Source organism: Hirundo rustica, chromosome 2, assembly GCF_015227805.2.
Source record: "Hirundo rustica isolate bHirRus1 chromosome 2, bHirRus1.pri.v3, whole genome shotgun sequence".
Taxonomy (NCBI): Eukaryota; Metazoa; Chordata; class Aves; order Passeriformes; family Hirundinidae; genus Hirundo; species Hirundo rustica.
In genome coordinates, this window is record NC_053451.1 from 74685950 (window position 1) to 74713828 (window position 27879).

Below are 27879 nucleotides of genomic sequence, written 5' to 3' on the forward strand. Positions count from 1 at the left end.
AACCTCACATCCCACAGTTTTCAATATGTATTCTAAAAAAAAAAAAAGGAAAATTAGTGAATCAGCTTTGGGAACAGGTAGCTTGTCAAGCCCTTCAGATTCTACTCTTTCAGGGTTGCAGCTGTGGGTCAAAATGCCCCAAACAGAAATTGCCAGAGTCCAGGGCATTCCTGTGGTTGCCCTGGAGAGTCAGAGACCTGGGCAGAGGGGTCTGGGACCCTGGCACAAAGCCCAGGAAGACACCGGCTTTGATCCCAGTCCATGGGAAAGGCTTCCTACACTGCAAGATGAATTACAGGCCACAAGGGTGTGAAAAATAGTAGTTTAGCTTATCAGAGGGTGAAAAATCATAGTTTTTGGTTCTTTAGCATGGAAGTGGATGGGAGCAAGATGGAGGATTTTGGGCATTGTCTCTTGCTTCTTCTTTCTTCTTCATTCACTCCATTTTCTGCAGTGATGGTGGCACAAAGTAGTTTAAGGAGATCGGGTCAGAGTAGAGATGACCTGTTTAGTACAGGTAGTAGGTTTTGGCAAATAACTATAAATAAAGAGTACGTAACAATTAGTATAAGAGGCAGCGACAGCCCAGTGCAGGGGGTCGTCAGATGCCCGAGCAGCTGCACAGACCTTTGTTGGGCACTGAGAAAATTGTAAGATAAGAATTAATAAACAAAGTGCAAACCTTGAAAAATCAGAACCTGAAGACTCTGTCCCTTTCTTGTGTCCGGCTCAAGGCTTTGCAGAAGGCAAGAGACTCTAAAACCACCTGAATCTTGGGAACAAAACCTGAGAGGAAATGTGTAAGAACTGTGGCCTTAATGTGGGAAATTTTTTTAATACTGTTTCATGACTGTAAGGCCTTTAGCTTCTGTACTTTTCCTTCTCAAGTACTGTAGACACTTCCAAGTTTTTCCCTTTCCACTTTTTTTTCATTTCATGGAATACACAAAAAAACTTTAATGCATCCTGAATGTTGATGAATTGAGTAAAACTCCTACAAGAACCTACATCAAGATTGATGAGATAGATTATAACAAAATTTGATAGGTGAACCTAGAGCTCCCCAATCCAAAATCTGTTGGTTAAGAAGGAAAAAGTAAAAATAAATAAGTTTATTTTCATTTTTATTAGTACTATATATTTAGTTCTCCCATTTTGCCACACACAAAATATGTTTATCGTATACATCTCTGGTAGTCATCAAATTTCCTGTCTTGGGACAACTTTAGAAAAATTCATACAGAGAAATATTTTTTTCAGTGGACTTAGATGCACTCCTGGGCTGAATTCAGGGTATAATTTGTAAAATATACGCGGTTTCAAAGTGCTGGTGCTTCAGTTTTCTGATGGTGCAATATACCATCTTTAGTCAGCTTTCAACTTGTGAAATATCAATTAAAAAAATCTTAAATCTTCAGAATTTTGTTGGGGTTAGCTGAATAAGAATCTTATAAAGGTACGATGTAAGTAAATATAAGCTTTTGTAGCATTAGAAATGTGTCCAAAGCTGGTGTCTCTGTTATGGGAACCCTATCTCCCATCAGTTTCTGAGTCCAGAGCGTGCTCCAGAAATGGCTAGATTTCAGGCAGATTTGGGACTGCATTGCCTAAAATCCCCTTGTGTTGGAGCCAACCTGAAGCCACAGTAGCTGTGAGAAGTGTCTAATTTGGACACTAAGGCACAAAAATTTATGTAACTTACCACTGCCTGGGGGCTGAGTTTCAGCCAATAGTCAGTGACTTTTTTCTTCAATAAGGAAGCATTTAAATTATACAATATCAATTTCTAAAGCACTACTGAATGACTCTTCTGCTTGGTTTAGGTGGTTGTGGTTTTTTTCACTTCTAAATGTATATACTCTGGCTTTTGGACATGCCATGTATTTAAGTAGACACACTGTAACGTAATTTCTACATTTCTCTTTTCACTGGTGAACATGGACCTTGACTTTCTTCTTGTTGCATATTTATTGCAGGTTCTGAATCATGCTAAAAATTTGCATTTTGTTCCTTTCATTTATAAACATTTTATAATTCTTTTTCCCAGAAAAAAAAATCGTTATCATTTTATGATGATCATGATTTTTTTCATTTCTAGTTTGTGATTCTCATAGTATCAGCTTTTAAGTCAGTGACATGGAGAGAAAAAGGATATTATATTAATATCCCACCTTTCTCTTACGAGATAGAATGGAGGAAGCATTGAGATTTTCATTTGATATAAACATTCTTAACTTAAAATGTACAGTACAGGACTATTAGCTATCTTGCTGTTGCTTTCATGAAATTTTTGTAATTACAAGGGAAACGTGATGCATTACTGGGACATTTTAAAATACTTTTGCTAATTATATATTTATACACAGTTATTCCTATATCCCTTAAGCTTTAATTATTTTCTCTGGTATTACTTGCAAGTTTTAATAAGATACAGAACTTGATGAAGCTTCTACTGGATATGATTTTGTAAGTAAATGTTTGACCTTTTTTTCCCCCAGAAAAATAAGAATAAACATAAGTAGATAAGTATCTGACTTTCTTGACTTTGTTGTCTATTCTGCAGAAGGATAGTTTGGAGGTCATTTCCAATGGGTCCAATACTGTTTCAAATTGAGTCCAAGAGACTTACTTCTGACAGTCCCTCCCAGCTGATAGTATGCAATTGTTTTCCTGTAGTGCAGATTTGTATTTCCATAAGAGAAGTCTATCAATGAAATTGCATTCCTCCTGTCACATCTGGTTGAAACTGAGAAATCAATGAGAAGGCCTCATGCACTGCTGTGCACTTGCTGGAGGAAAAATTTAAAAAGCAAATATTTGCCCTATTACCTTCCACAGCTGTATCTGTGCTCTTCATCTCATTTTTATCTCAAATCATAAAAGATGTTATTTTAAATTCCGGGCATTAGAATAACAAAAAAGAAACCAGAAAGAGAAAGATGGAAAAGAAAAAGCAAACAAAAGGAGAAAGAAAGAAAGAAAGAAAGAAAGAAAGAAAGAAAGAAAGAAAGAAAGAAAGAAAGAAAGAAAGAAAGAAAGAAAGAAAGAAAGAAAGAAACAAAGAAAGAAAGAAAGACAGAAAGAAAGAAAGAAAGAAAGAAAGAAAGAAAGAAAATAGGAAAAGGAAGAGGAAAAGGAAAAGGAAAAGAAGATGGGAAAAGTGAAAGAAAAAGTGAAGTTACTGATTATGGCTGTTTTTTTCAGTAAAAGAACTGATTCATTTCTGCTCTTCCTCCCACCCCCAGCAATCTTTTCTGTTTCAGCGACACAATTTGCTGTCCCTTAACAAAGATATTAATAGCATCATAAAGTAGTTTATTAAAATTATATGAGCATATCTTATTAAAAAAAAAAAAGGCAAACAAAAAAATTAATTAATTCAGTGGTTTAGTTAACCGTGGTCCATAAACAAACATACTCTAAGACCACTTAATCTGAATTGATAAAAGAGCAATGAAATTGTCTTCTCTAGGCGAGAACTTCTCAGTCTGTTTTCATTGCCATCTCACTCATTTTTCCCCTCCTTCTTCTGTATAATAATTTAACCTTTACTTAAGTATTTTTTTCTCTCTGAGGGACCACCAGCTTGCCTCATGTGTTCAGTTATGTTCTGTGATGCGTCCATTGTCAAGTTGCCTGTAGCAACTGTGTCTGGCCTGGGGAAGTTCCTGGCATCCTCTCACAGAAAGCCATCATTACTATCAATCCTTCAGGAAATTATCTGCACCAACAGTTTAAATTTTTAAATGACTACCAAAAGTAAGGGGCAAAGGTGTTTGGATCACTAAATATCAAAAATATGTAGGAACGTATCATTATACTTGCTTCACCTATAAAGTAAGATTGATCCAACATGAGCAACTAAATTTTCAGGCCTCTAATTTCAACTACTTCAGCTACCCCGGTGATGCATTGAATCCTAAGGGAGCCATTTGAGTGTATACTGACCTGAGCGGTCCGAGAATTCTACCAAAGGTCAGCCACCTTAACATGTGACTGCTGTTAGCATAAATAAGTTCTTGCATTGTCCCCTTACGTTAAAATATCTTCTTCAAATTAAATTATGTACTCATTACAGAGCTCTTTTTTCCTCTATTCTCTTAGAATAAAAAAGTGTATCTGAGAGAATATACATATTGTTTTGTAGTTTGCATATACATATTATTTTGTAGGTTGCATTTAATGTAATCTTTATGATTTTTCTCTGAGATCCACGGCTGTCACTAAAACCACCAGAATGAAATTGCATTTTTTTTTTCTTTTCAGATATAAATCTCTGATAAATTTTACTGTGTTTCTTTTCTTCCCCCCCCCCCCTAGTAAATCTAAGGTGGCAAATAACTAAAGCTCTCAGCTAATTTAATTTCAAAGCAGCATAATCTTTTTCTGTTTCATTACTAATTCTTCAGGGTATACATTTCTTATCTTTTATTAATCACATATAACTTTCTTACATTTACAACATTGTAATTGGTCTCCAGGTAATATATGCAGGTAGATTTGAAAATTGGTACTGAAACACAAGAAAGCTATGTATTTAAAAACTACTGAGTAGTAGAAGTACTGGCTTCTGCATTCTCAGTGTTTGGCCTCCTTCTCTGTGAATTATTATGTATTTTGTACATGACATAAAAAGTGGTACAGAGATTAAAACTCAACATTCGAATCAGTCAAGGAAGACATAACTTGTTAAGCAATGTTTCCAGAAAAATAATTAATTTTAAGGAAAATAATTATTTATGCACATAAAGCCAAATGTCTGAATCAAAATTCATTTGTATTCTGTTTTCCTGTAAGCAAAAAACTGTAAAGGAAACCTCATTGATTTTTTTGGTTTTAGCAATAACACAAAACCACAAATGGTGCCGATAATTCTTAAGTGTACCTTGGGAGTTATGTGTAGCATGTTTCCATTCCTTTTGCAATACCTAATTAATTATTGTCAGAAAAATTGATCAGGAATCTGGTTTAATTTCTACATGAATCTTTTTGTTTAGGTGTACTGTTTAAAGAGTCAAAATCAAACTTTGTAAGAATTAGCTGAGATGTCCAGTATTATTCAAACTCCCCAGAGGGGCTGGGGTAAGTTATAGTTCATTGTAGGTGATGCACAAGTAGAATACTCTTAATATTTCATCATTTTAGCTATCTTAGTGTTATGCAGTTTGTCTAGTGTAAGCTTGTTTCATTGTTAGATGGGAGAGACAAGTACCTCAAGAGGCTTTTAACCAATCACATAAAATATCTGGTATAAAAATCTGTTTGTGATGACTTGCATTTCAGATACACCTGGATTTACACATTATTCTCAAGCATCTAATGAAGTCTGCCAAAGAGAAACTGTCAGGAAGCAGGTTACATTGGGTTTATTGCTATTGTACTTAAAAACATTTTAGTCAAAGCAATAAAACTATCTTTCCCATTGTTTTTTCTTTTTCTCTGAAGGAACATTACTCTTAATTAAATGTTAAATAAGTTATGGATTGCCTCTGCTCTCTCGAAACAACGATTAAAAAAAAAAAAAAAAGGAAAAGAATGAGAAAAAGAGAAACTGAACAGGCCACACATTTTTTTCTTATGAATAGTCAGGTGTTCCTTCAATAAACCATTGGACATACATTAAGAAAAAAACCCATGTTTCTTCATTCCACCATCCAAAACATTATATATAGTTTGTCATATCTGAAAAGCATTTATCAACATTTCTTTCGAAGATCACAAAGAGTAGAAACTCCCTAGATAATTTTTTGATTTATTTGCTAGTCTTCGTGTTTGGCTTTTTCATCCCCTAGTACTTGTCATAAATTCTGGCATCTCCAACAAAAGCATATTTTAATGAACTAATTTATGCAAGCAGTTTAAAATAAGTGCTGTACTATGAACTTAATACATAGTGTACCTTTTCACTTAATGGCTTCTGGGAATGTCATTACTTCCCCCTGATGCAACTAAGTAGTCAAATTACTAGTACAATTTTTTTTCAGTGAATAGATAAGTCACATTTATCTCATTCTTCTCCTCAATATATTTTGGCATTTTTCCATATTTGATACTTTTAATTCTCTAAGACAAATAAAAGTATATAATTTAAATATCTACTTATGTATTTAAATGCAAATCCTTCCTTTCTTCATAGTGGAAAAAAAATATTTCTGGTTTGTTTAGCTTTTTACTTTGGCAGAAATATACCAAACATCTTACCAGGTTTATTTTCATTACTATTCGGCGTTGTTGAATTAATGTAGTAAAAAACCCAGAACTGAACCTAGACATGAAGAGATGATAAAGAAGTGAAAACAAAACAAAACAAAAAACCATAAATTATTCTCTTGTCAATGTAAGGCAGTGAAAATATGAAGTAGCAAGCACAGACCACTATGCCAGTTGTTGTATATAATTTCTTGAAGGCAATACATAATTTTTAAATCTTATCAAAAACTCCCTCTTCATTGACTTAGGCTAAAGGCAAGGGTAAGGATTGTGACCAGTTTGTTTGTTTGTTTGTTTTAAACCTGATTCACACCATACACACCCAAAACCTAACTAACATTCTACGTGTTGTCTGTTGAAGTAATTTTCACCAATGAGGTAGATTAACATCGATCAGAAGTGGGATCCTCCAATCCAGCCAGGGGCTCACTCCTTTTTAACAGGATGAGAGAAGTAGATGAAAAAGTTCATGGGGTGACATAAAGCTAGAAAGATTGCTTACCAATTTCCATTACAGGCAAGATAGATTTGATATGGGGAAAAAAAATAAAAAATTGCCAATTAACATAGAGTTCGGTGGTGTGGAAAAAAAAGACAAAAAGCCAAAACACCTTCCTGTCACCTTCACCTGTTTTACAGAGATGGAAGTTCATTCATTCATTCCCATGTCCTCAATCTCCTTCCCTGCTTCTCCTGCTTCCCAAGTAGTACTTGAAGGAGGAGAGATGTTGCATTAGGGTTAGTTTGTGACACCTCCTCTCTGCCCGCCCTTCCTCCTCACACTTTTTCCTTGCTCTGGGATGGGTCCTTCCCACAGATTGCAGTCCTTTGGGATAAGTCCACTCCATCATGCGTTCTTTGCATGGACTGCAGTTACTGTCAGAAATTTGCTCCAGAATGGGCCCTTCACGGACTGAAGTGTGGTTATTTCTTTCAGTGTGGTCCTCTCCATGCATTGGTCCTCTCCATGGGCTGCTGGAGAACATCTACATTTCTTGGAGCTCTCCTCCCTCTCCTTCTTCTCTTTGCTGTTCATAGGGTTGTTTCTCTGACTGCTGGGCAGAATTTTTATTCTTTGTTTGGTTGGTTTTTTGTTTGTTTGTTGCATTATAATAGAAATGTACCACCTTGACTGTGACATTCAGTTGTGCCATGCAATGGGTCCATTGGAGCTCCCTGGAACCACCTGTGTTCAGCATTGGGCACATCCTTATCCCTTCTCAAAGAAACCATCCCTGCAGCTCTCCCCAGTTACTGAAACCTTGCAACATAATGCAAACCAAATGCATCAAAATATTGACAAATAGTTTTTTATCACACAAGGAAATTTTCTCTATATTATTGCAAACCTGTATGGAACACTGTTCAGTGTTACAAAATACTGTATTTGGAAAGGCTAATCTTAGCTTTCAGCATTGACCATATCTCACAGGCTCTTACCCCAGCCTCATGGTCACTAAAGATTACTGAAGAGAAATAGAAGATAACCCAGCATGCTGGTCCTATAAAACCTCTGAAAACTCTGCACTTCTAGTGAAGAGTAAGGAAACTGTGTAATACAAAAGCAGGTGGTACACACCTTTCAGGCATGTACAGAGGAAGCATAAGCTTTGAATTTATGAAATTAAAAGGCTATTCTTAACTTGAAATAATAAGGCTACATACATTCTTCTGATTAATTAGAAAACAAAAACAACCCCCCAAACAAACAAACAAACAAACAAAAAATGAATTGTTTTTAAACACATCTGATAGAAACCAGAATTTTTATATATCATTTTGTTCTCATACTTTCTGTGGTGCACCCTCTTCACCTGCATCTGTCACAGGTCACAGATTCTTAGTCTTTACAGCACTGAAATTTCCTTTATAAATGTAAAATCTTTATTTGAACATAAGTAGCAACTCCCTGAAGTTTAACCTTTAATTCTTTGCTCTTTTCATTCCAGTCACCTGGCAAATACAGTAGGCATTTTTGGTCTACTGCTGAGTAAAGCATCCTTTCTGATATATAAAACTTTTTTTTTTTTTTTTTTTCCAGTTTGTCCATTAGTGGTGAATCTAACAACCATGCAACACATTGACTCACTGCATGTCTTTAAATATGAGATCTGACAACCTTATTCTTTGAAAAAATATAATTTCACAAGAAAGAAAACATGGCACGAGCATTTGCAGTCTGCAACTCAAATTTCATCACTGTTAAGTAAATACTTTACCTTCAAAAGAAGAAAATAATTGTAATTGGTATTCTTTCTGAGGCAGAAAGTAATTTAATTGCACCAATTGAATTAGAATATGATAAACTGCAAGACCCCATTACAATACTTTTTTTTTCTTACAGATTTTTTTATGGAAGTTACAAATCCTGTTCAATAGAGGACTGAATTAAGTGTCCAGAGGGTTGTTCCAAATTTAAAAGTATTGTCAAATATATATTATATATTACTATTTAAGAATTATATATTACTACTGAAGAATGAATCCTCTTACAATGGGTCAATACTTCCAAGTATCCTAATGCTCAGTAAAATGCCAAATAAAATTAATAGAAGGTAGGGAATTATTATAAGTAGTAATAGTAGTAGTATTAATCATCATCATATCATCATTCTCATTATCATCATTATTACTAGTATTGTTTTTAGATGAAGAATGAATCCACCTAGATGTTATATCTAAAATAAGGAACGTTTGTAGGTTTTAAAGTTTTCCTGTTTACTGACAATTTAACCCTGTTAGAATATTTTTATTCTTAGAACAGTACCACAGTTTTTCATATGTCACAAACAACAACAACAACAACAACAACAACAAATGAAATAACTAATAAAGAAATATAAAATAATAAAATCATAGAAGAATGGAATCTAGTCCACCCTTCCCTACAATAGTCAGGGAAATCCTCAACCAGAACAGGTTGCTCAAACCTCCATCCAACCTGGCCTTGAAAACTTCCAACACTAGGGCATCCACAACCTGTCCCAGTGTTTCACCACACTCATGGTAAAATATTTCTTTCTTATGTCAGGTTCCAATCAACGCTCTTTGAGTTTCAATCCCTTGTCCTGCCACTATTGGTCCCTCTCAAATCTGTCCCCATCATCCTTAAAGGCCCACTTTAGGCATCAGAAGGCTGCTCTAAGTTCTCCCTGAAGCCTTCTCTTCTCCAGCTTTAATAAGCCCAAATTAATAAGCCCACAGGAGGATGACTAGAAGATGGGCTGGTACATTGTGTATATATAATGAGTCTGGCAGATGGAAGCTACTGAAGTCAAGGTCTCTGTGTGTCTTGAATTTACACTCTGGTTGTTAATACAAGCTGAAGCCTGTACCAGGGCATCTGTTTTCTTCTCATTTTCAGATGGATCAATAGATAGGCAGGTAGATAAGTGACAGACAAGACATCTATCGTACGTACAAATCCCATCTCCATTTTGCTGTCATTTATGTCTTAAGCATTATAAAACTGAATCATAACTTCTTAGCTTTGATTGGTTTGAAGAAAAATCTTGAAAGCAAGCCCTATTTGTTAGAAAATCAAAGATTTGAGGAATATCAGAAAATAATTTTACCCTCTGTGCAGAATGAGATGTATCATTTTCAATAGCACATAGTGCTGTCATACAGATGTTTGAGAAGTGTAAACTTATAATGATCAGTGAGAAAAAAGATAAACACCGTCCATAAAAAAAATACTGCCATTCAGGAATACCATTGATCACCTTTTTCAGATACAAGATATTCTATCAAAATATTTATATTTCTACTAAAAAGTTCTCAAAGTTCTTGCTACTTTTATTCATATGTCTGCTTAAATTGTCTCCAGTCTTTAGTCAAGGGATGGACAATCTCTTGGTGGAGAGCAGTGGAAAAGGACATGCAAACAAGAGCTATAATTGTGACCTTTTTTTTTTTTTTTTTTTTTTTTTTAACTTGGATCAATTTGACATGCACAACTGTTACGTCCTTTGGAAGAACTGCGAACATTGTGACATCTAACTTACACCTTTATAATGGAGAACATTATTGCACTTACTAAGACAAAATTTTAACTTGTATCCTGAAACAAGGGAGAGCTGACAAAGTGTCAGCAAAAAAAGGCAATGATAAAATTATAAAATAAAGATAATTACATCTGGCAGCACATGAAATGAAATAAAGAATTACAAACTAAATCAGGATGAGAGGAAAATCTGGAGTTCATCAAGGACAGTAGGAAAAGTGTTTAGTGCTAGCTAAATGTTAGTCAATTTAGTGATGCTGGAAAACAAATGGCAGATTTAATTAAGGATTAATTAACAAGGGTGCTTAACTTGAAAAACAAGAGAATTATTTATCTGAGTATCTGAGTCTATTTTGAGAGAGTATTTTACAAAAGAATTTAGATAGATAGATAGATAGATAAATAAATAAATAAATAAATAAATAAATTCTATGTGATTTTCTTAGGTTCAGAAAACCTAAAACTCAAGGATCAAAATATAAAGAAATTCCATCTTGTAAGATAATAATCCTAAAGCAGAAGAGAGTCAATATTTTCCATCCACTGGAAAACAACAAGAAAATCCCTTAATATGCAACACAGAATATCAAGGTGTTAGGGTTCTATTTCCCCACTTTCACAACTATATTAAGTAATTAAAATATCAAGATAAGCTAAAGACTAAAAACTTGAATAAGTTGATTTAAGAAGTTAATGCATCTTGTAACCTTATTGAAGTAAGAAGTAAATTATATTGACTAGGATAAAAAAAAATTAAAATAGCTATTTATATATGCACTTATTTTTAGCTACACTTCCCTGAATTTCAGCTGTCTAGAAAGTAATACTGTAAGAGAATTGCATAGAAATTCTTGAGGTTAACTAAAAAAAAAAAAAAAAAAAAAAAAAAAAAAAAAAAAAAAAAAAAAGAAGAAGAAGAAAAAGAAGAAAAGGCTTCGAAAGTGAACTTTTTGTCTCCACTACCTAAAGACAACTGCTTCCATTGGGGGATTTTTAAATTTGTCTCTTTATTTTTAATTATATTTTTGTTATCTATATTTTTAATTGTAGTATTTGTTATTGTGCACATTAATATTATAGAACAAATGGGAAACAGTAATTTAAAATTTTGTGTTGTTCTACTTCTCAGACATTTAAAGTTGATAAGTTTAGATATATCTTCATTTGGGCTTGATCACATGATCCTGATTCCAGTAGGCCAATTGAGAATCAATATCCATAAAATAAGACCATGCAATAATTGCAACATCTTTTCTGAGGGTTGTTTTGGCTAATTGTATGTATCTAATTGGATGTTTCCATTTTCCCTAATGTTACATTTATATAATTTATTTGAAAGCACAGTATTGCAAACTGTTATTTTAGTTTCTGTTGCTATTCAGATATGAAGTATTTCTCTTAATCAGACACAAGAACAATGTCTCTGTATTTAATTTCTAACAGTCCAATTTTCCAAGAAAACAAAAAGCCAGAGTGTTTTGGTTGCATGGCTATTTGCATTCATTTGAAAAGATTCTTTGATACTGATATCTTTCTAAAAAATTGTCGTAAACTCATTGAAGGTAGGCACTGCTAAAATTTTATAACTGTAAATCAAGACCTACTGTAATTCCAGATCTTTAATGAAGTTGAATAAAATGTTCTCCATAATTGTCACCTGCTGAATTAGTAGTTCAGACAAGACCTCTTTAGACATTCAAATTCTATATTAAATATTTGAATCTGAGACAGTGCCCACAAGCAACTCATAGAAGTCAGAATTGGGAGATATGATTAAATAAACAAATTTTTCACAGAGGGAACCATGCTCCTACATTTTTATTCAGATGTTCTTCCTCCCTAAGAAAATTATCAGCAACTCTTGGGAAACTAAATTATTAAATAACTTTTAAAAAATACTGGATTTGTTTGCTTATATTAGTTTAAGTGGGTTTTTTTAATTTAAAAAATTGCTTCCACATACATAAAATTCATTTACATTACTAGGATAAAGAAAAATATACTTAAATTCTTGGCCATAATATCTGAGTGAATTTTTTTTAAACAGAGGATATGCAATGGGCCGTTGGGTGAAAGGATACAAGGGTGGTAAAACTGCCTTTGATACAGCTAGAATAGATATCTGCTAAAACTTTATGCAAAGAAATTTGAAACCTACTCTGACCTAGAGGCCAATTAATACAGAACAACTTTTCCTACGCAACAATACCTTCTGATTTGCATCTACGGGTAACACTGCTTAGAGACTAGGACAGCACCAGGGGAATTCATGTGAGGAAAAAATTCTTTGGACATGCTACTTTTCTATGAAAATTGTCAGTGGGGTGCTTCATGAAAGCCTGGGAAACTCAGATCAGATTTAGAACCACTAATTCCTTTTTTCACACAAGGATATTTCTTTAGTGTTTCATAGGAGCATATCTGTTTAGCTGGGGTTGTATAAAGATTTTGCCAAAACATTGCCCTCAATTTCATCTTTTTAATTATCTAGGGTAGATTTTTCTCACTAAAAAATTTGATGATATTCTCATTTTGTCAGTCTATTGTGTTTGATTTCACTAGATACACAAAGAGAGATACACAAAGAGCTAGTGTTCTTAGTTTCCTAGCTAAATAATATTTTGTATAAGCAATGAACCTAAATTCAAACACTAAATATTGCAATCTGGACAGGAGTTAGACATCTCCCAACTTTAAGATATTTTTCCTCTCTGCCCTTTTTTCCAGATTAGCAAAATTTCTATCTTTCAGGTTATCAAATACATAATTTGATCAAAAGTAAATTAATATGATATGCATATTGGATATTTATCTTGTCCTGTGAAATCCTCACCACCTCCCCCCCTAAAAAAAAAAAAAAAAAAAAAAAAAAAATCTAGGGTAATAAGGGAAGTACACCATTTGAAAAAGTCAATTCAGGTAAAGAAAAAAATAGTGCAAGAAGACAAAAAATATAATTTCTTATTGTACTTTATACTTCCTTTTTTTTTTTTTTTTTTTTTTTTTTTTTTTTTTTTTTTTTTTTTTTTTTTTTCCCTTTAAAGTAGGATAAATAGGTGGAGTAAAGGGGAATATTATTATTTGCCTTCAGAGTTTTAGACTTGATTGAAGACAAAACTCAAAACTTCTTCTCCCAACCCTCTTCTGTCCAGGCTCAACTTCAGTTCTGATATAGATACCATATCAAAAGAGCCCAAGGAAATTGTGGATGTGGTCAATACAGAACTGTTCCTGTCTGTCATTCCTTAGTCCTCCTAGTTCTTCCTTGCTCCATCATGTGTTCTTCCCACCTGCTGCAGTGCAAGGATTGTGGGGAGTTTCATGGACTGCAGTGTGTATGTCCAATGTGACATTGCCCTATATATATATATATAATTTTTTCTTCTGCATAGTATTTACCTTTTCACGCTCCCCTCTCACATTTGCCCTTTCCTAAATATGTAATCAAAGAAGAGCCACTATTATGACTGACAGGTTTAGCTCTATCCTGCATTGAGTCTGGCTCGAGGTGGCTCTATCTGTCCAGAAGTATAAGCTGGGAGAGGAGTGGCTGGAGAGCAGCCCTGTAGAAAGGGGTCTGGTGTTGCTGGTTGGCAGCATGATCAGTGTGAGTCAGCTGTGTGCCCTGGCATCCAAGAGGTCAAACCACATCCTGGGGTGCAGCAAGTGCGGCATCACCAGCCTGTAAATAGTGGTGGTTGTCCCTCTGAGACCTCATTGCTGTGGCCTCAAATTGACTGCTTTATGCCATTCTGTACCCCAAGATTTAGGAAGGATATGAAGTTCCTTGACTGAGGCCAGGGTAGGGCATGATAATGACAAAAGGGATGGAAAAAATGTCCCATGATGAGTGGCTGAGGACTTTGAACTCATCTACTTTGGAATAAACAAGCCTGAGGGGAGACCTCATTGGTCTCTATAGCTTCCTGAGGAGGGGAAGTGGAAAGTGAGGTGTCAATCTCTTCTCTCTGGTATTCAGTGATAGGACACATGAGAATGGTTCAAAGCTGCACCACAGGAGATTGAGGCTGGAGATTAGCATTAATTTCTCAACTGAGAGTGTAGTAAAACAATGGTAAATACTTCATAGAGACATGATCAATGACTGAAGCCTGTAGGTGTTTAAGAGGCATTTGGGCAACATGCTTTAACTTCTGGTAATCCATGAAGTGGTCACGCAGTTAGACTAGATGATTGTTGAGGTCCCTTCATCCTGAAAAAGTAAAAGTCCTCTCCTCTCCTCTCCAAAAAAGAGTAAAAGGCACTCAGAAACTCCTTCTAAAGAAACTCTCCTCTCCTCTCCCATCTCCTCTCCTCCTCTCCTCTCTCTCCTCTCCTCTCCTCTCCTCTCCTCTCCTCTCCTCTCCTCTCCTCTCCTCTCCTCTCCTCTCCTCTCCTCTCCTCTCCTCTCCTCTCTTCCATGCCCTGCCCTGCCCACTTTTTTTTGAGCCAGCCATGGTACTTTCTCACATTAGCCAACTCTATCCTCACTTTTAAAACGTTCCCATATGAGCCCAGTGCAGAAATATAAAAACTATAAAATCTAGACATAGAATGACAAGATGAATTCTGCTTCACCAATGAGTTCATTACTCAACATAGTAATGAACTATTTTGCCAAAAGGTTAAGACACCACACAGGTTAGCTCTGTTCTGCAAGCATAAGTCACTGCAAAGGAATTATTAGAACATCTAGAGAACAAACTAAAGATAAAGGATAAAGATAGGATAATTAGTCTATCTTCAGCATTTTTTAATGGATTCCATTTTCCCAATGAACAATTGTGTGAAACATCCTTGTTATAATAGAACCCACTCTTTGAGAAACAGGTGCTTAAAAACCAGAGCACTTAGAACCTGATCTAACTAGAAGCAAATAGCTGAGGAATCATAGTATTACGCTTTGAAAAATAAAAAGAACAGACTAAACCCAGATGAAAACAAAACCCCAAATTGAATTAAAAATAACCACTCAGGTGAGGGAAGCAGACAGAGAAATTCAGTTTTGGAAGGATGTTATTACTAAAACATGAATAACAAATCATATTTTGACTATACTAATTTTTTTAATTCTCTTATTATTCATATCCTGCCATAGTCATATTTGCTTGAGTAGTAAAGTTTGTTTTTAAGGGGAGTGATTTATATTGCAGATTTAGAATGTCTATCCTTGAGAAAAACATACTTTTTATTGTGTAATCAAAACCAAATTGAATTTTTATTGTTCTCTAGTGTCAAGTTTCTGGGTTTTGCACTGTACATTTTTTTGTTTTACTTGGAACAGTCAATAACATTTAAAATGTGAAATGTTATCAAATTTTTTTCATACAACATCTGTTTTAGAATGACTGGTTGAAGAGGTGAATTGTAGGTAGTGGACAAGCAAATTTTTCAGGTAAATATACTGCAAGAATCTGGGAGAATAACAAAAAAAAAGAAAAAAAAGCTATCAAAACCTAAAAGTACAAATTCTACTAGGAAACTATACTCCAGCTCCTAAATCTCCAGACAAAAATGCATCAGAACATAGCCTTTAACTGGTCCGTATTGGAAAGAATTATGAGGACAACGAATCTAATTGATTAATATTATGCTAGTATGATAATCATTTATAATAATTCCAAGTATTTGACTTTATATTATTATTCACTTTGGAGCATTTATTCTGTGATCATTTCTAAAAGTGATATAAGCATATGATTTGTTGGACAGCTCAATTATACAAAAATTCCTTTCACCTTTTAAAACGCTGTCTGAAAATTCATAATTACTGCAGAAACCTTCTAGGATCTGTCAGGTATCTAACACAAATATACAACCATAACTTGCAAAATACAAAAATTTTTGCTAAAACAATAAAAGAATTCAGAGTAAACTGTCTCTAAAATCTTGCCTGGCTCTTTGTGGTATTCAAACTTTTCCATTCTCTGCAAAGTAACCTGAAGAAATAAAGGAATCTAGTTTCTTTAGAAATTAGAGAAATTTTGCTCTTCATTTTTTCTCAATGTAGTGAGTTGACCCTGGCTGGATGTCAGGTACCCACCAAAGCCTCTCTGTCACTTCCTTCTACATGTGGACCGGGGAGAGAAAATATAACAAAGGTTTCATGGGTTCAAGATAAGGAGAGAGATCACTCACCAAACACTGTCATTAGCAAAACAAATTCAAATTTGGAATATTAATTGAATTATTACTAATAAAATCAGAACTCAATGATTAGAAGTCAAATGAATCCTAAAAAAAACCTTCCCCTCACCCTTCCCTCCCCTGAGCTCTATCTCCTCTCCTGGTGGCTCAGGGAGACAAGGAATGGGAGTTACAGTCAGATTATCACATGCTGTTCCTTCTGCTGCCCAGGGAGAAGAGTCCTTGCCCTGCTCTCCTGTGGGGTGCCTTCCATGGGAGACAGCTCTCCATGAGCTTCTCCAGCATGAATCCATTCCATGGGCAGCAGTTCTCCACAAACTACTGCAAGGTAGGTCACTCTTCCACAGTGTGCTGTCCTTCAAGGACAGGCTGCTCCAGATAGGGTCCCTCACAGAATTACAAGTCCCTCCAGGGAAATTGCTCCAGTGTGGGCTCCTCTCCATGGATCCACAAGTCCCTGATAGGAGGCTACTGCAGCACGGATTTCCCAGGGGGTCAAAGCCTCCTCTCAGGCTCTGAGGAACATAGGTGTTTTCCAAGGGCTGCAGGTGGATCTCTGCATCCTCATGAACCTCCATGGGCTGCAGCTGCGTCACCATGATCTTCACCACAGACTGCAGGGGAACTTCAGCTCTGGCACCTGGAGCACCTCCTGCCCTTCCTTCTGCACTCACCTGAGTGTCTGCAGGGCTGTTCCTTTTATATTTTATCATTCTGGTCTTCTCTGGCCACAATTACAAACACACAACCACTTTTTTTTCTTTCTTCTTAAATATGTTATCACAAAGGTATTACTATCATTCATGATTGGCTCAGCCTTGGTCCATCCTGGAGTCAGCTGGAATTGGCTCTGCTGGACATGAGGGAAACTTTGGCATCTTCTCACAGAAGCCAGACCTGTATCCCCACCTCTACCAAAACCTGGCACGCAAACCCAATACACTTACACCAATAACTCAACTAGGATACATTCCTTTAAACAAACTTGAAGTAAAAAACAAAGTGAAAAAAGGCACAATGAACCTAAGATATAATGGTCCTGTGAAAATGAAAAGGGCGGGGGGGGGGGGGGAGGGGGGGGGCGTTGTTAGGGGTTTTTTTATTATTATTATTATTATTATTTCAAAACCTAAAATTTAAAAAGAAAATTTCATATGCTGTGTCATATGCTGCCCAGGAGGAAGACATATTTTATTTTTAAATAAGTTCATTACTTAATTATGAAAATATAACAATTCACAGTGTTGTAATACCTGTATCTATCACCCAATCATAGTTTTTTCTAGTTAATAAAGTCTAGATATTCAAGACAATTGTGCACTATTGCCCATATAAAATAATGAGTATGGGTATTTTATTTATTATGCATATTATTATGTTCATATTTTATTTATTATGCATATTAGGCCCGGAGATTATAAATAAAAGACACATTAAGATTTCTGCAAATGAAACTTATTCCTACTTCAGTTTTAGAAAAAATATTGTGCTGAAATTTTTTTTTTTTTGCTATGTAAGTTTTAATATATAATCCATTATTAAATGAAATCACTGTAAATTTTTGAGGTGAAATAAACATGATTCACTGTGCTCATGACAATAGCATAAAAAATACTAATTTCAAAACAAATCATAGTGTGAGTAAAACTCAGCTCTAGAATATTGAATCTTTATCTACTGAATACAAGTTAACTCACAGTAACTCTATGGGAGAATATGTAGGATATTCAAGGAAATTAAGATCATGTTAATTTAAGGCTATCAAGAAAGACTTCTATAATCAAGCAGTAATGTTAGCAGTTCAAGCTTTTATTTCCTAATTTGTCTGAAACATATAAGCTCTGATATTTTCTGGAGTTGCCTCTTTTTCTACATATTTTATTGAGATATATTGGGGAATCTGTGAGCCATGAACAGAACAATTAAATCAGCCTGCTCATTATAGCAATCTGCTTATTAGAAATTAATCAATTCTGTGACTGAGCAAAACTGAAGTAGCAATTCTAGGAAAAATAATAAAAAATATAGAATAAGAATTTGAATATATCCTTGGAGTCTGTTAACTAGTAACTATATCATAGCATAAATGCACATAAATTTTAATATTTGATAAAATATTTGTATAGATTGATCATTTATCACATTTATTTCCTTTTTCTTGAATGAGGACATAAAGAACAGAAGCTGAAGCTGAAACCGTGTAAGATGTCTTGCAGATACATGACAAGTATGTATATAGATGACAAGCTCTCAGAGATGTAAGACACCATGAGCCCAAACCAGTAAGACGGAGTGGATGATAAGTTAAACATTCAGAAATAACCTTGTACTCTGAGCTTTATTTGCATAGGCTGAATTTGGCTTCCAGGTGGCTGAAGAAGTACAAGATAGTGTACCTGTGCCTAATATTATCGTGTAGAGGGCTAGTTAGAAAACATTTGTATATGCCTGTAACTGGTCACTTCGTACTAGGTATTTTATGAAAGAAATGCTTTTAAAAACTTCTTGTCAGCCAACCACTAATAAGAAGTTATAATTCTTTTAAATTAGGACAGGAAAAAAACAAAAGCTGTTCTACAATTATTTTAATTTTCACTGCCATAATCACAGCAAAAGATCTCGTCCTAAGTCTCATTTTACTATATGGTTTTACTTCCTCTTCCATTTTTCCTTCTCCTTCCCCTCCAATCCTTTCTATTTATACTGAATTTCATTCACTTATATCATTAGAACTGGATACGCATAGCCTATGCCTTCTTTATCTGTTCAAAAAGTTAGACTGAAAGTGTTACTTTTAATATTAAATAATAGGTGAATAATTTTTAAACTAAGATTTATTTGTGAACACCAAAAAATTGTTTGAGGAACAATGAAGTGAACAAAAGTGGGGTGTTTTTTGGTTTTTTTTGGTTTTTTTTCACAGCCACCTGACAAAATGATGCCAGCTGAAGCATGCAGACACTATGGAAGCATTAATTGTTTATCTCACTCAAATAATTGGTTGCTATATGAAACAAGAAACACATTACTGATGTGGCCAGTTTTGTTTTATGTAGTATAAATCTGTGCATGTAGAGTAATTTAATCCATTACCTTCATGATTTTTAATCATACTTAATCATACACTAAATTCTGTCTCTGGAGCAATGAAATTCATTGCAATCTTTGATGACAAATCCAGTGTCACCTCTTGAACCACATGTGACAAAAAGTAATCTGAGTTTAAATTTCTTTTTTCTTAAAACAGTGGCATAAAAATTCTCTTTGTATAAAATAATGTGTTTTCATGCAAAATAATTAACTTGTTTCTTGGTCTAAAATGATTTGGGTTTAACACCTAATTATTTTTCAAACTATTTTTTCAGCATATTGATAAATTTGTTAATATTACAGAAACAAATTACAGCTTTTATTATTTTGTATAAGGTATTCTTATTTCTGTATACTTCTAGAATTTAAATACATAAATATGTATAATTTATGTAGTGTTTTGAATTTGGAATTGTTAGTGACAAGTCTCAGAGGTATGGCATAATGTCTCATAAAAAGAAAGACTGAACATTTATATTTTATTTTTTATTGAAAGGAAAAATATTTTATAATGTTTTTGTATGCATCATATGTTGCACATTTCTTCATTTCAAAGAATGTGTGGGAGATACAAATGTCCATGTGAAAGTCATTGCTGCAGATCCTACATCCACTGAGAGCTTGAGTAAGTAAATAATCTTTAGGGTGTTTCTCTGGGCCAAGATATCTGATCTTTACTGAATTAATTCTAGATAATAGAAAGTGATGTCTGCTAAAAAGCTAAAAGAACACGACATTGAAAGCAAAGGCTCAATAATTCAGCCAGTAAATATACTATTTATAATATTTCATTTTATTAATACATGCCATGGTTTTTTTCACTGCATATGCTAAAGGGAAATTTCAATTATTATCTGATCATTTTAAAGTTGAATTTTACTGTGTTTTAATTTTAATGACATATTCAAGGAAAAGGTTAGTGCAATTTTTCCCCGTGTTTTCAATCCGGATGCTTTCTGCTTCTTTAATCAAAATTATAAAAGTCAAGAGCTCCTACATTTATTGAAGCAATTAATCAAAAATTTTTAAGGAAATATGTGACCTTGCTGCTTTTTTTTCTCATTTTTGTTGGATTATGAATTTCAGAGTGCACATGAAATGTTAATATTCTTTATGTCTCTGATTAACCTTCTTTTATTGAAAAAAAAATCCACCATATTTAACATGCTGAGCTTGAAGAAGTTCTGCAAAAAAGGTGGAACCATGGTCTTTCCAGTGGTGACCAGTGACAGGATCAGAGGCAATGGGCACAAACTGAAACATGAAATATTATCTTAAACATCAGGAAACACTTTTTTATTGTGATGGTGATTGAGCATGGGAACAGTGTGCCCCAAGAGGACATGTGGCCTCCACCCTTTGGCAGCTTGCCCAAGGCAGCCATGCTTGAACACGGGGGTTGAAAAAGATTACCTCCACAATTTCCTCCCAACCTTGACCATTCTGTGATTCCGCTAACTCACACACAATGGAAGTAGGTGCTTTATGAATGAACTTTAATGCTGATGTTTGATTTCCAGAACTGGAGATGGTTTTGCATATTAAAAAGGGAAGAGAATGGATAGTGGAAGCAGAAGGAGAAGGGGGGAGGCCAAGAGGGATAGAAGAGTGGGGAAGGGAAAATCATCATCATGTAGCAAAATTAATCTTAGGAAGAGATCTTAAGCTTATGGCACTGAAAACTTGAACGTAGGACAGATTTTGGGTTTCCTGTCTCAATTTTAAAGAAATGGAACTTCTCAGTAGTTGTTAACCAACAAGAAGTTATTACAAGTATTCATATCTATATATTTATACATATGTTTCTATATATAGGCACATCCATGTATATATAGTATATAATTGTACATTTTCATTTACATATATAAATACTCTCAAGGAAAACTCTTACTGTTTTCTAAAGATATTTGTAGAATAAAAATTCCAGCTTTTAAAAAAATCTTACTATTCCATAAATGACCTGCTAAATCTGAAGACTGAATTCAGACCTGAATCTGAAAGAACAATTTATGTCTTCTCACATTGATCAGACTCTTTGGAAAACCCTTAATCCAGCTATCATAACTTCACTTTGGAGTAGTTGTGTGTTCTGATGCTGCATTTGTAGGATATTATGTAAATGTTCAGCAGAATCCTAAAGAGTGTAAATGATATACTGTACTCAAATATAAGGATATGATATGAATCTTTTAGATCTTTTGAAGAACTAATTTGTTAGCTGTGTACAAGTAAGGATTTATTTATCTTTTAGTCACTGGATTTTTATTAGTTAAATTGAGAAAATTGTGCAAGCTTGCAGTTATATGAAATCTTTGTTTTCAAATAATGAACTTAGGAAGTGAAGAAAATGAAAGAAACAATCTTGACCCTCATCAGCCTATATCCTCCATAAATAGTTCAATGGGACAATAACAGTCCTGAAATATAGCATGTTTCAAAAGAAAAAACCACTTTCTACAGCACAGACAAGGGAGAAAGCTATTTCTTGTAAAACTAGACCTTACTGAGGCAAAGAAGGCAAGTGCAGGGGATGCTGGAAAGAAAGAAACAGGCACGGCTTGATCTGCAGTTCATGTGAAGTCCTCAGGCTCTCTCTGTTATCTTGGAGTTGGTGTTGCGAATGCATTATAAGGAAGTAGTAATAAACTACATCCTGTATGTCTCTATGGTAATTGGTATATATGGTGCAAAATATTTGCTTTCTCAAAAGTGCAATATAACTTAATGAGACCATATTGACAACACTTTCAGGTTAATTGTAAAATTTTCAGCTCTCTGAGTGTGAGATACACACTTGCACAAATTAAGTGAGAAAGATAAGCACTAATTGCCCCACTATTTTCAAGCATTTATGAAGTTCAGAAGTCACACTCAAGACTGTTGAATGGTGATCTTTAAGGAATTAATTATTTCCCAGATATTATTATTATTAATTTTTTTCTCCTCTTAGAAGTCTAAAAACCAGAATCAGAATGCACATAAAAAGAGCCCAAGGACTGAGCTCGTTGCCTTTGTTGCGTAAAAAATAAAATAAAACCCCACAAAAATGTCCATATGCAATTGGTAGAGAATTCCTTTTTTTTTTTTTTTTTTTTTTTTTTTTTTTTTTTTTTTTTGCCAAGAGGTTAATTCAGTGCCAATATATTAAAAAATGAATATTAAAAAAAAATCAAGCAGTATTTATTGTTTATATAATTATGATCATAATATTATCTGTCCTCCTGTCTTTGATTACCACATGCTCATATGTATTACTTTGTTGCTATTTTTCATGCAATTTGTTTTATTTGAAAAAGATAATTATATGCCACTTATTTCTTTACAAACAGTGTGCAATTATCACTGATCTTCAGTGAACCAAGTGGTTAATGACAATATCAGGAAGTATTTGTTTTCCAATTCCAAGGAAGAAAACACTATTTAGTGGTTACTCTCGCATTTGTTTTCAGAGTTCCCAAATACAATGATGGGAAAATATTTATTTCCTTTTTAATTCAAAAGGAAGATAGTATGTTTTATCATAGACCTATGTCCAACATTTATGACACTTTAGCAAACTGTCATACATTTATTTATCATCATCACTGGCTGTCAATCCTTTTTCTAAGTTCCATAGAATTTAATAAGATACTTACTACTGGAATGCTATTAAATGCTAATAACTGTAGAAGGTATTTTAAAATTGCTTCATTTTCTACACAATGGTGAATAGTATATTATCATTTCAAAAACAAATCACATTTTTTGGGTTTTTATATTTTTATATGTGTCATGGTCTTATGTAGTCAGCATTAAACATGACTTTTAATCAAGTGTCATAGACACAGTGTTAAATACAGCTGGAATAATAATATTTCTAAAGGAGAATTATAAGCATAATTAGATGACAAAATGTGGATGATTAGATTTCTCAAAATAGCTAATTATGTTGATTAACTCAAAGCATATTACTCTATAAAATCTTGCATTATGCCCTACTAGGAAGCTGCATCTCTAAGATGCTGAGAAACAGAAGCAAGTAAACCATGCATAAATGTTCCATTTACAACAATGCAGACTTATTTTCTGTTATTCTTACGGCCAATATTCTTGAAAATTAAAATTATCAAAAAAGGACAAAGCAAGAGTAATTCTAATGTTTATAATAATTTCTAACAATAGTATTAGAATTTTACAGGTTTGAAACAAGAAAATACTTAGCATATTGTGTCTGGTTGTGTCTCCGCACTGGGCAGGAGCTGACCTCCGGCTGGCTCTGGTCAGCACAGCCACAGATGTTCCCAGTTCGGATAGGCACACAGGGTATCTTTACCCGCTGGTTCGGCTTCTCAGCAGCAGCTGGACTAAATAGTGTCGTGACAGCAACGGCAGTAAGAAAAGGCTGGCTCTCAGCCTTGCAGGTTAAAGATGTTTATTCAGACCCAGCTGGGGGAAGTCCGCAGCTGGTCCAAACCGCAGGCCAGGGGGGCCAGCAAGCGAGGGAGGAGAGCAGAGCTGAAGAGAGTTTGAATCTCCCTCCTCCACCTTATAAGCAGGGGAGGGGTTCCAGGGAGGATACAACAAGACAACAAATCAGGGGATTCAGGGGGTAACAAGGTGTGCCCACCCCCAAGCCTCTGACCAACCACCTCCAGAGGAAAGGAATTCCCCCCGGGGGACCTATCACCTGAAGCCCTCTCCCTGAGATTTCACAACCTGGGAGGGCTCCTGGAGTGATAGACAGGCTGCCCCAGAGCAAGGGGGCGGGGGCAGAGGGGATGGACAAAGATAGGCGGGGGGTCGGAGGACTGATACAAAACACCTTATTATACAGAAAACACAAAAGGGTTACAGATTTGGGGATACACTGAAATGAACCATAACATAATCTTCTTATTAAAACCTAACAAAACAGTTCTTGCATAACCACAGCATATATTTTTTGAGCATAAAATCCATTCGCTCTATTTTTTTCCCATTGCTCTATGAAAAATAAAAGAAACTAAGTTCAGAAAACTTAAAAAAAATTTATAAATCACAGAAGGATTGAGGTTGAACTGGACTTCATGATTGAAGTGTGGGAGCCATCCTATTCAAGTAGGGCCACCTACAATCAGTTGTCGAGTCTCATGCTCAAATGAGATTTTAATATCTTCATGACTTCTCTGAACAATCTTTGCCAGTCTTCAGACACCACCACACAATGTAAAAATATTTTCTGATGTTTGAAGGGAACCTTTTCTGTTTCAGTTTTTTCCTCCTGAGCTGTCTCTGTGTGTTACCAAAAGGAGCCCAGTATTTCTTTGCACCCTCCCTTCAGGTTGTTGCATAAATTGAAAAGATCCTTCAGGAGTTTTCTCCTCTCCATTCCCAGCCTTTCTTCATAAGAGATGCTCCAGTTCTTTCTTCTGCTTAGCAGCCTTTTGGTGGACTCTTATGTCCATGTCTTACACCCCCTGCTCCACTGATACCATGGCAGAGCCAATCTCCAGCTGCCCACAGCTCTGCTTTGCCTGGCCATGTGCCCCTCCAAGCCAGGCATACCTGCAGACCTGTCTTGGTTTGGTCTCATCCTGTACCCAGCCCCTTTAAACAGCCTGATGCCAGGGCTAGACTAGACATGCCTTGATTGCCTGCCTGATGCATCCTGGCTGGATGGTGGAGTATGGGTTCTGCCTGCCTGTCCCTGCCATGATATTCCAAGGGGACAGCCTCACCCCACGAAGCAACCATCCTGTGAGGATTTCTGCAGTTGTGCTTGAGAAGCGATGTCAAGTTGCTTGTTAACAATAGTTTATAAAGCTGCTACTATGTACTTGTCGCTTTTTAGAAGTTGGATTTAATGCCAGGAAATTTTTCACAAAATGTTAAGTATTACCAGCTGTAATGAATTTTAAAAGAACAGGATTTAACATGTCAATTACAGTATAATAACACAAACAGACCCTACAGTTATAAAAAACAATGCTTAGAATTCATGTTCTTGATTTGTAAGAGATAAATATATATAACTTCTCTGAGATGGGTGTTTCTGATAAAAATACATTAATATTCTGAAACATTCCATTTCCCACGGGGCAAAGATAACTCTACAAACAAATTAACACATCTGTATGCGGAGAAAAGATGTAGATGGTGTGGTAAATGCAACATGGCACTGCATATATTCAGTGCAATTTATATTTTGTACCATATATAGACCAAATATATTTTGTACTATATAGACCAAAGTGCACATAAAGGATGAGATGTGTGTGTATAAATTGGATAAGCAAAAACTCTATCTGTTTTTCTGGCTATCTATCTACCTGCATTGATGTAGAGTTTAGATTATTTCTTTTTGTGAGAAGTCTGATGTGGATGGGTCCAGAACATGCTAAGAGCGTGAGTAACTTCCCCTCATTGAACTTTCTCTCTTCCTGCTTCAAATCCACAAGGCCTTTAAATTCAGGAGCATGTTCGAACAGAAACTTGAAGCAGGAACTTGAACAGAAACTTGAAGCAGTTTCTCTCAACACTACATCAAAATGACACAAAAGAGAAATTAAAAATAGCATATAAACAATATCACCACCATCCACCATTTAGGGTGCAAGACAGTTTTCTCTTCAGCTTGTTTTCCTCAAGTTTCTCATATGCCCTTAAAAAAAATGAAAAAAACTAACAAAAACACAAACAAAGCAAAAAAAAAAAAAAAAACAAAAAAAAAAAAAAAAAAAAAAACAAAAAAAAAAAAAAAAAAAACACATTTACCAGGTTTTTTTTTGTTTTGTTTTACAGGGGTATCATCTGTCATCTGCCTTAACTTTTTGCTCTTCTCATTAAAGTTGCTGTCATGTGTTTTATCAGTATCATTATTACATTGTAAAGAAAATGAAGAAAATCAAAACCATATTGAACACATATAATAAAAATACGATATTGCATAGAATGATTACAGTTTTATGCAATCATTTTTCTGATCACATAAGGAGTGTTTTACTTTGAATGATAATGCACAGCCTCTAATTCAGTTTCTTCTTTCTACAAACAGATCTATCTTTACCTCCATAAAACCTATCTCTATGGAGTATCTTCTAATGATTCCCAACTTCTTTGAAGAAAAGTGATATAATTTTTTGGAAAATGAGCTGATGTTTTGGCTAGCTTGTCAGAAACAGTTAACATTAGTTAGAAGCATTAAAAATACAGTTCTAACACATTATAGATGTTTTCAAATATTTATTGCAATGTCTTTGTTAATATTGATGTGATGCAGAGAAAATTGTCAGAATTGCAAAATAAAAACAAAAAAACTCTAAAAGCCTTGTTGGGGTTTTGTATGTTTCTATAAGTATAAAAGTCAATGCATGGGCACAGAAAAAAATAGACATGAACATAAAAATAATAGTTAAAAAAATTAGGAACTTTAATATTCAGTAGTTAAGACTAGCTTGATCTTTATCAGAAGATTTTTCTAAGTCCTCTGACATCCATATTTCAGTGGTGATGTGAAGTGTGTTATGTTTCCTGGATGGAACATGTGGAGTCAATGATCAAAATTTGAGAACACTTGATGTGACATCTATCATCTTGAGCTGCAACCTACTAAATAGACTGGAAGAAAAGCTTTTATGTTTTTCACACCTTTTGTTCCCCCACTAAGGGGTCAGAAAATGCTTCTGAGTCTTAACAATGTGTCTGTGTTTTTTCAGAATCAATCCCAGCTACTGTGTAACAGCCACATCTCCTTTGGGGAATCAATATCTCAAGAGTTACTCAGAGCAAAAGTTAGGTCTATATTATAGGTCAAGCCACACTGACAGGTTGACAAGGCAAAGAATGTCATTTATCCTTTATGGCAGAACCAGGAACAGAGCTCTGCTCTGATCAATCCACTAACAGGATAAGAAAGTGTCTAAAAGTGACATGCTGTGTCCATTGAACTTAAACAGCACCAATCTGCTGTTCATTTAAGCCTTGCCTTTGGCAATTTTCTGGAATGGTCTGTTGAACACTTTAGATAGTTGTACTTCTTTCTGCAAGGGTCTGTCTAGAATTTTGTCCTTGGAGAAAAGTTTATATGTCCCATCACTAAAAATGAATATCCAAGTTTTATATCAAAAAACAGTCCAATGGAAAGAGCTTTGATCAAAAAGCAACTGATGCACATCATGTTGCTATTTGAATATAATATTGAAACAGTACACATTCATCTCAATAGCTATTCAAAAGTATATGTGCACGGGTGTATGTGTGTCTCTAAGAATGTAGTAATATTGAAATGTGAATTACCCAGGTAAGTTCAGTATTATTTAATCAGATTTCATAATACCGAGTATCTTTAGGATCTAACATAAGTTACCTTTCTATTTGCATTATCTTACTCCTATTCCTTCTTGCAAATTTATAAAACTTTTAGCAGCATTTACACCACACTGGAATTAGACTTAATTTTCCTGATTCCA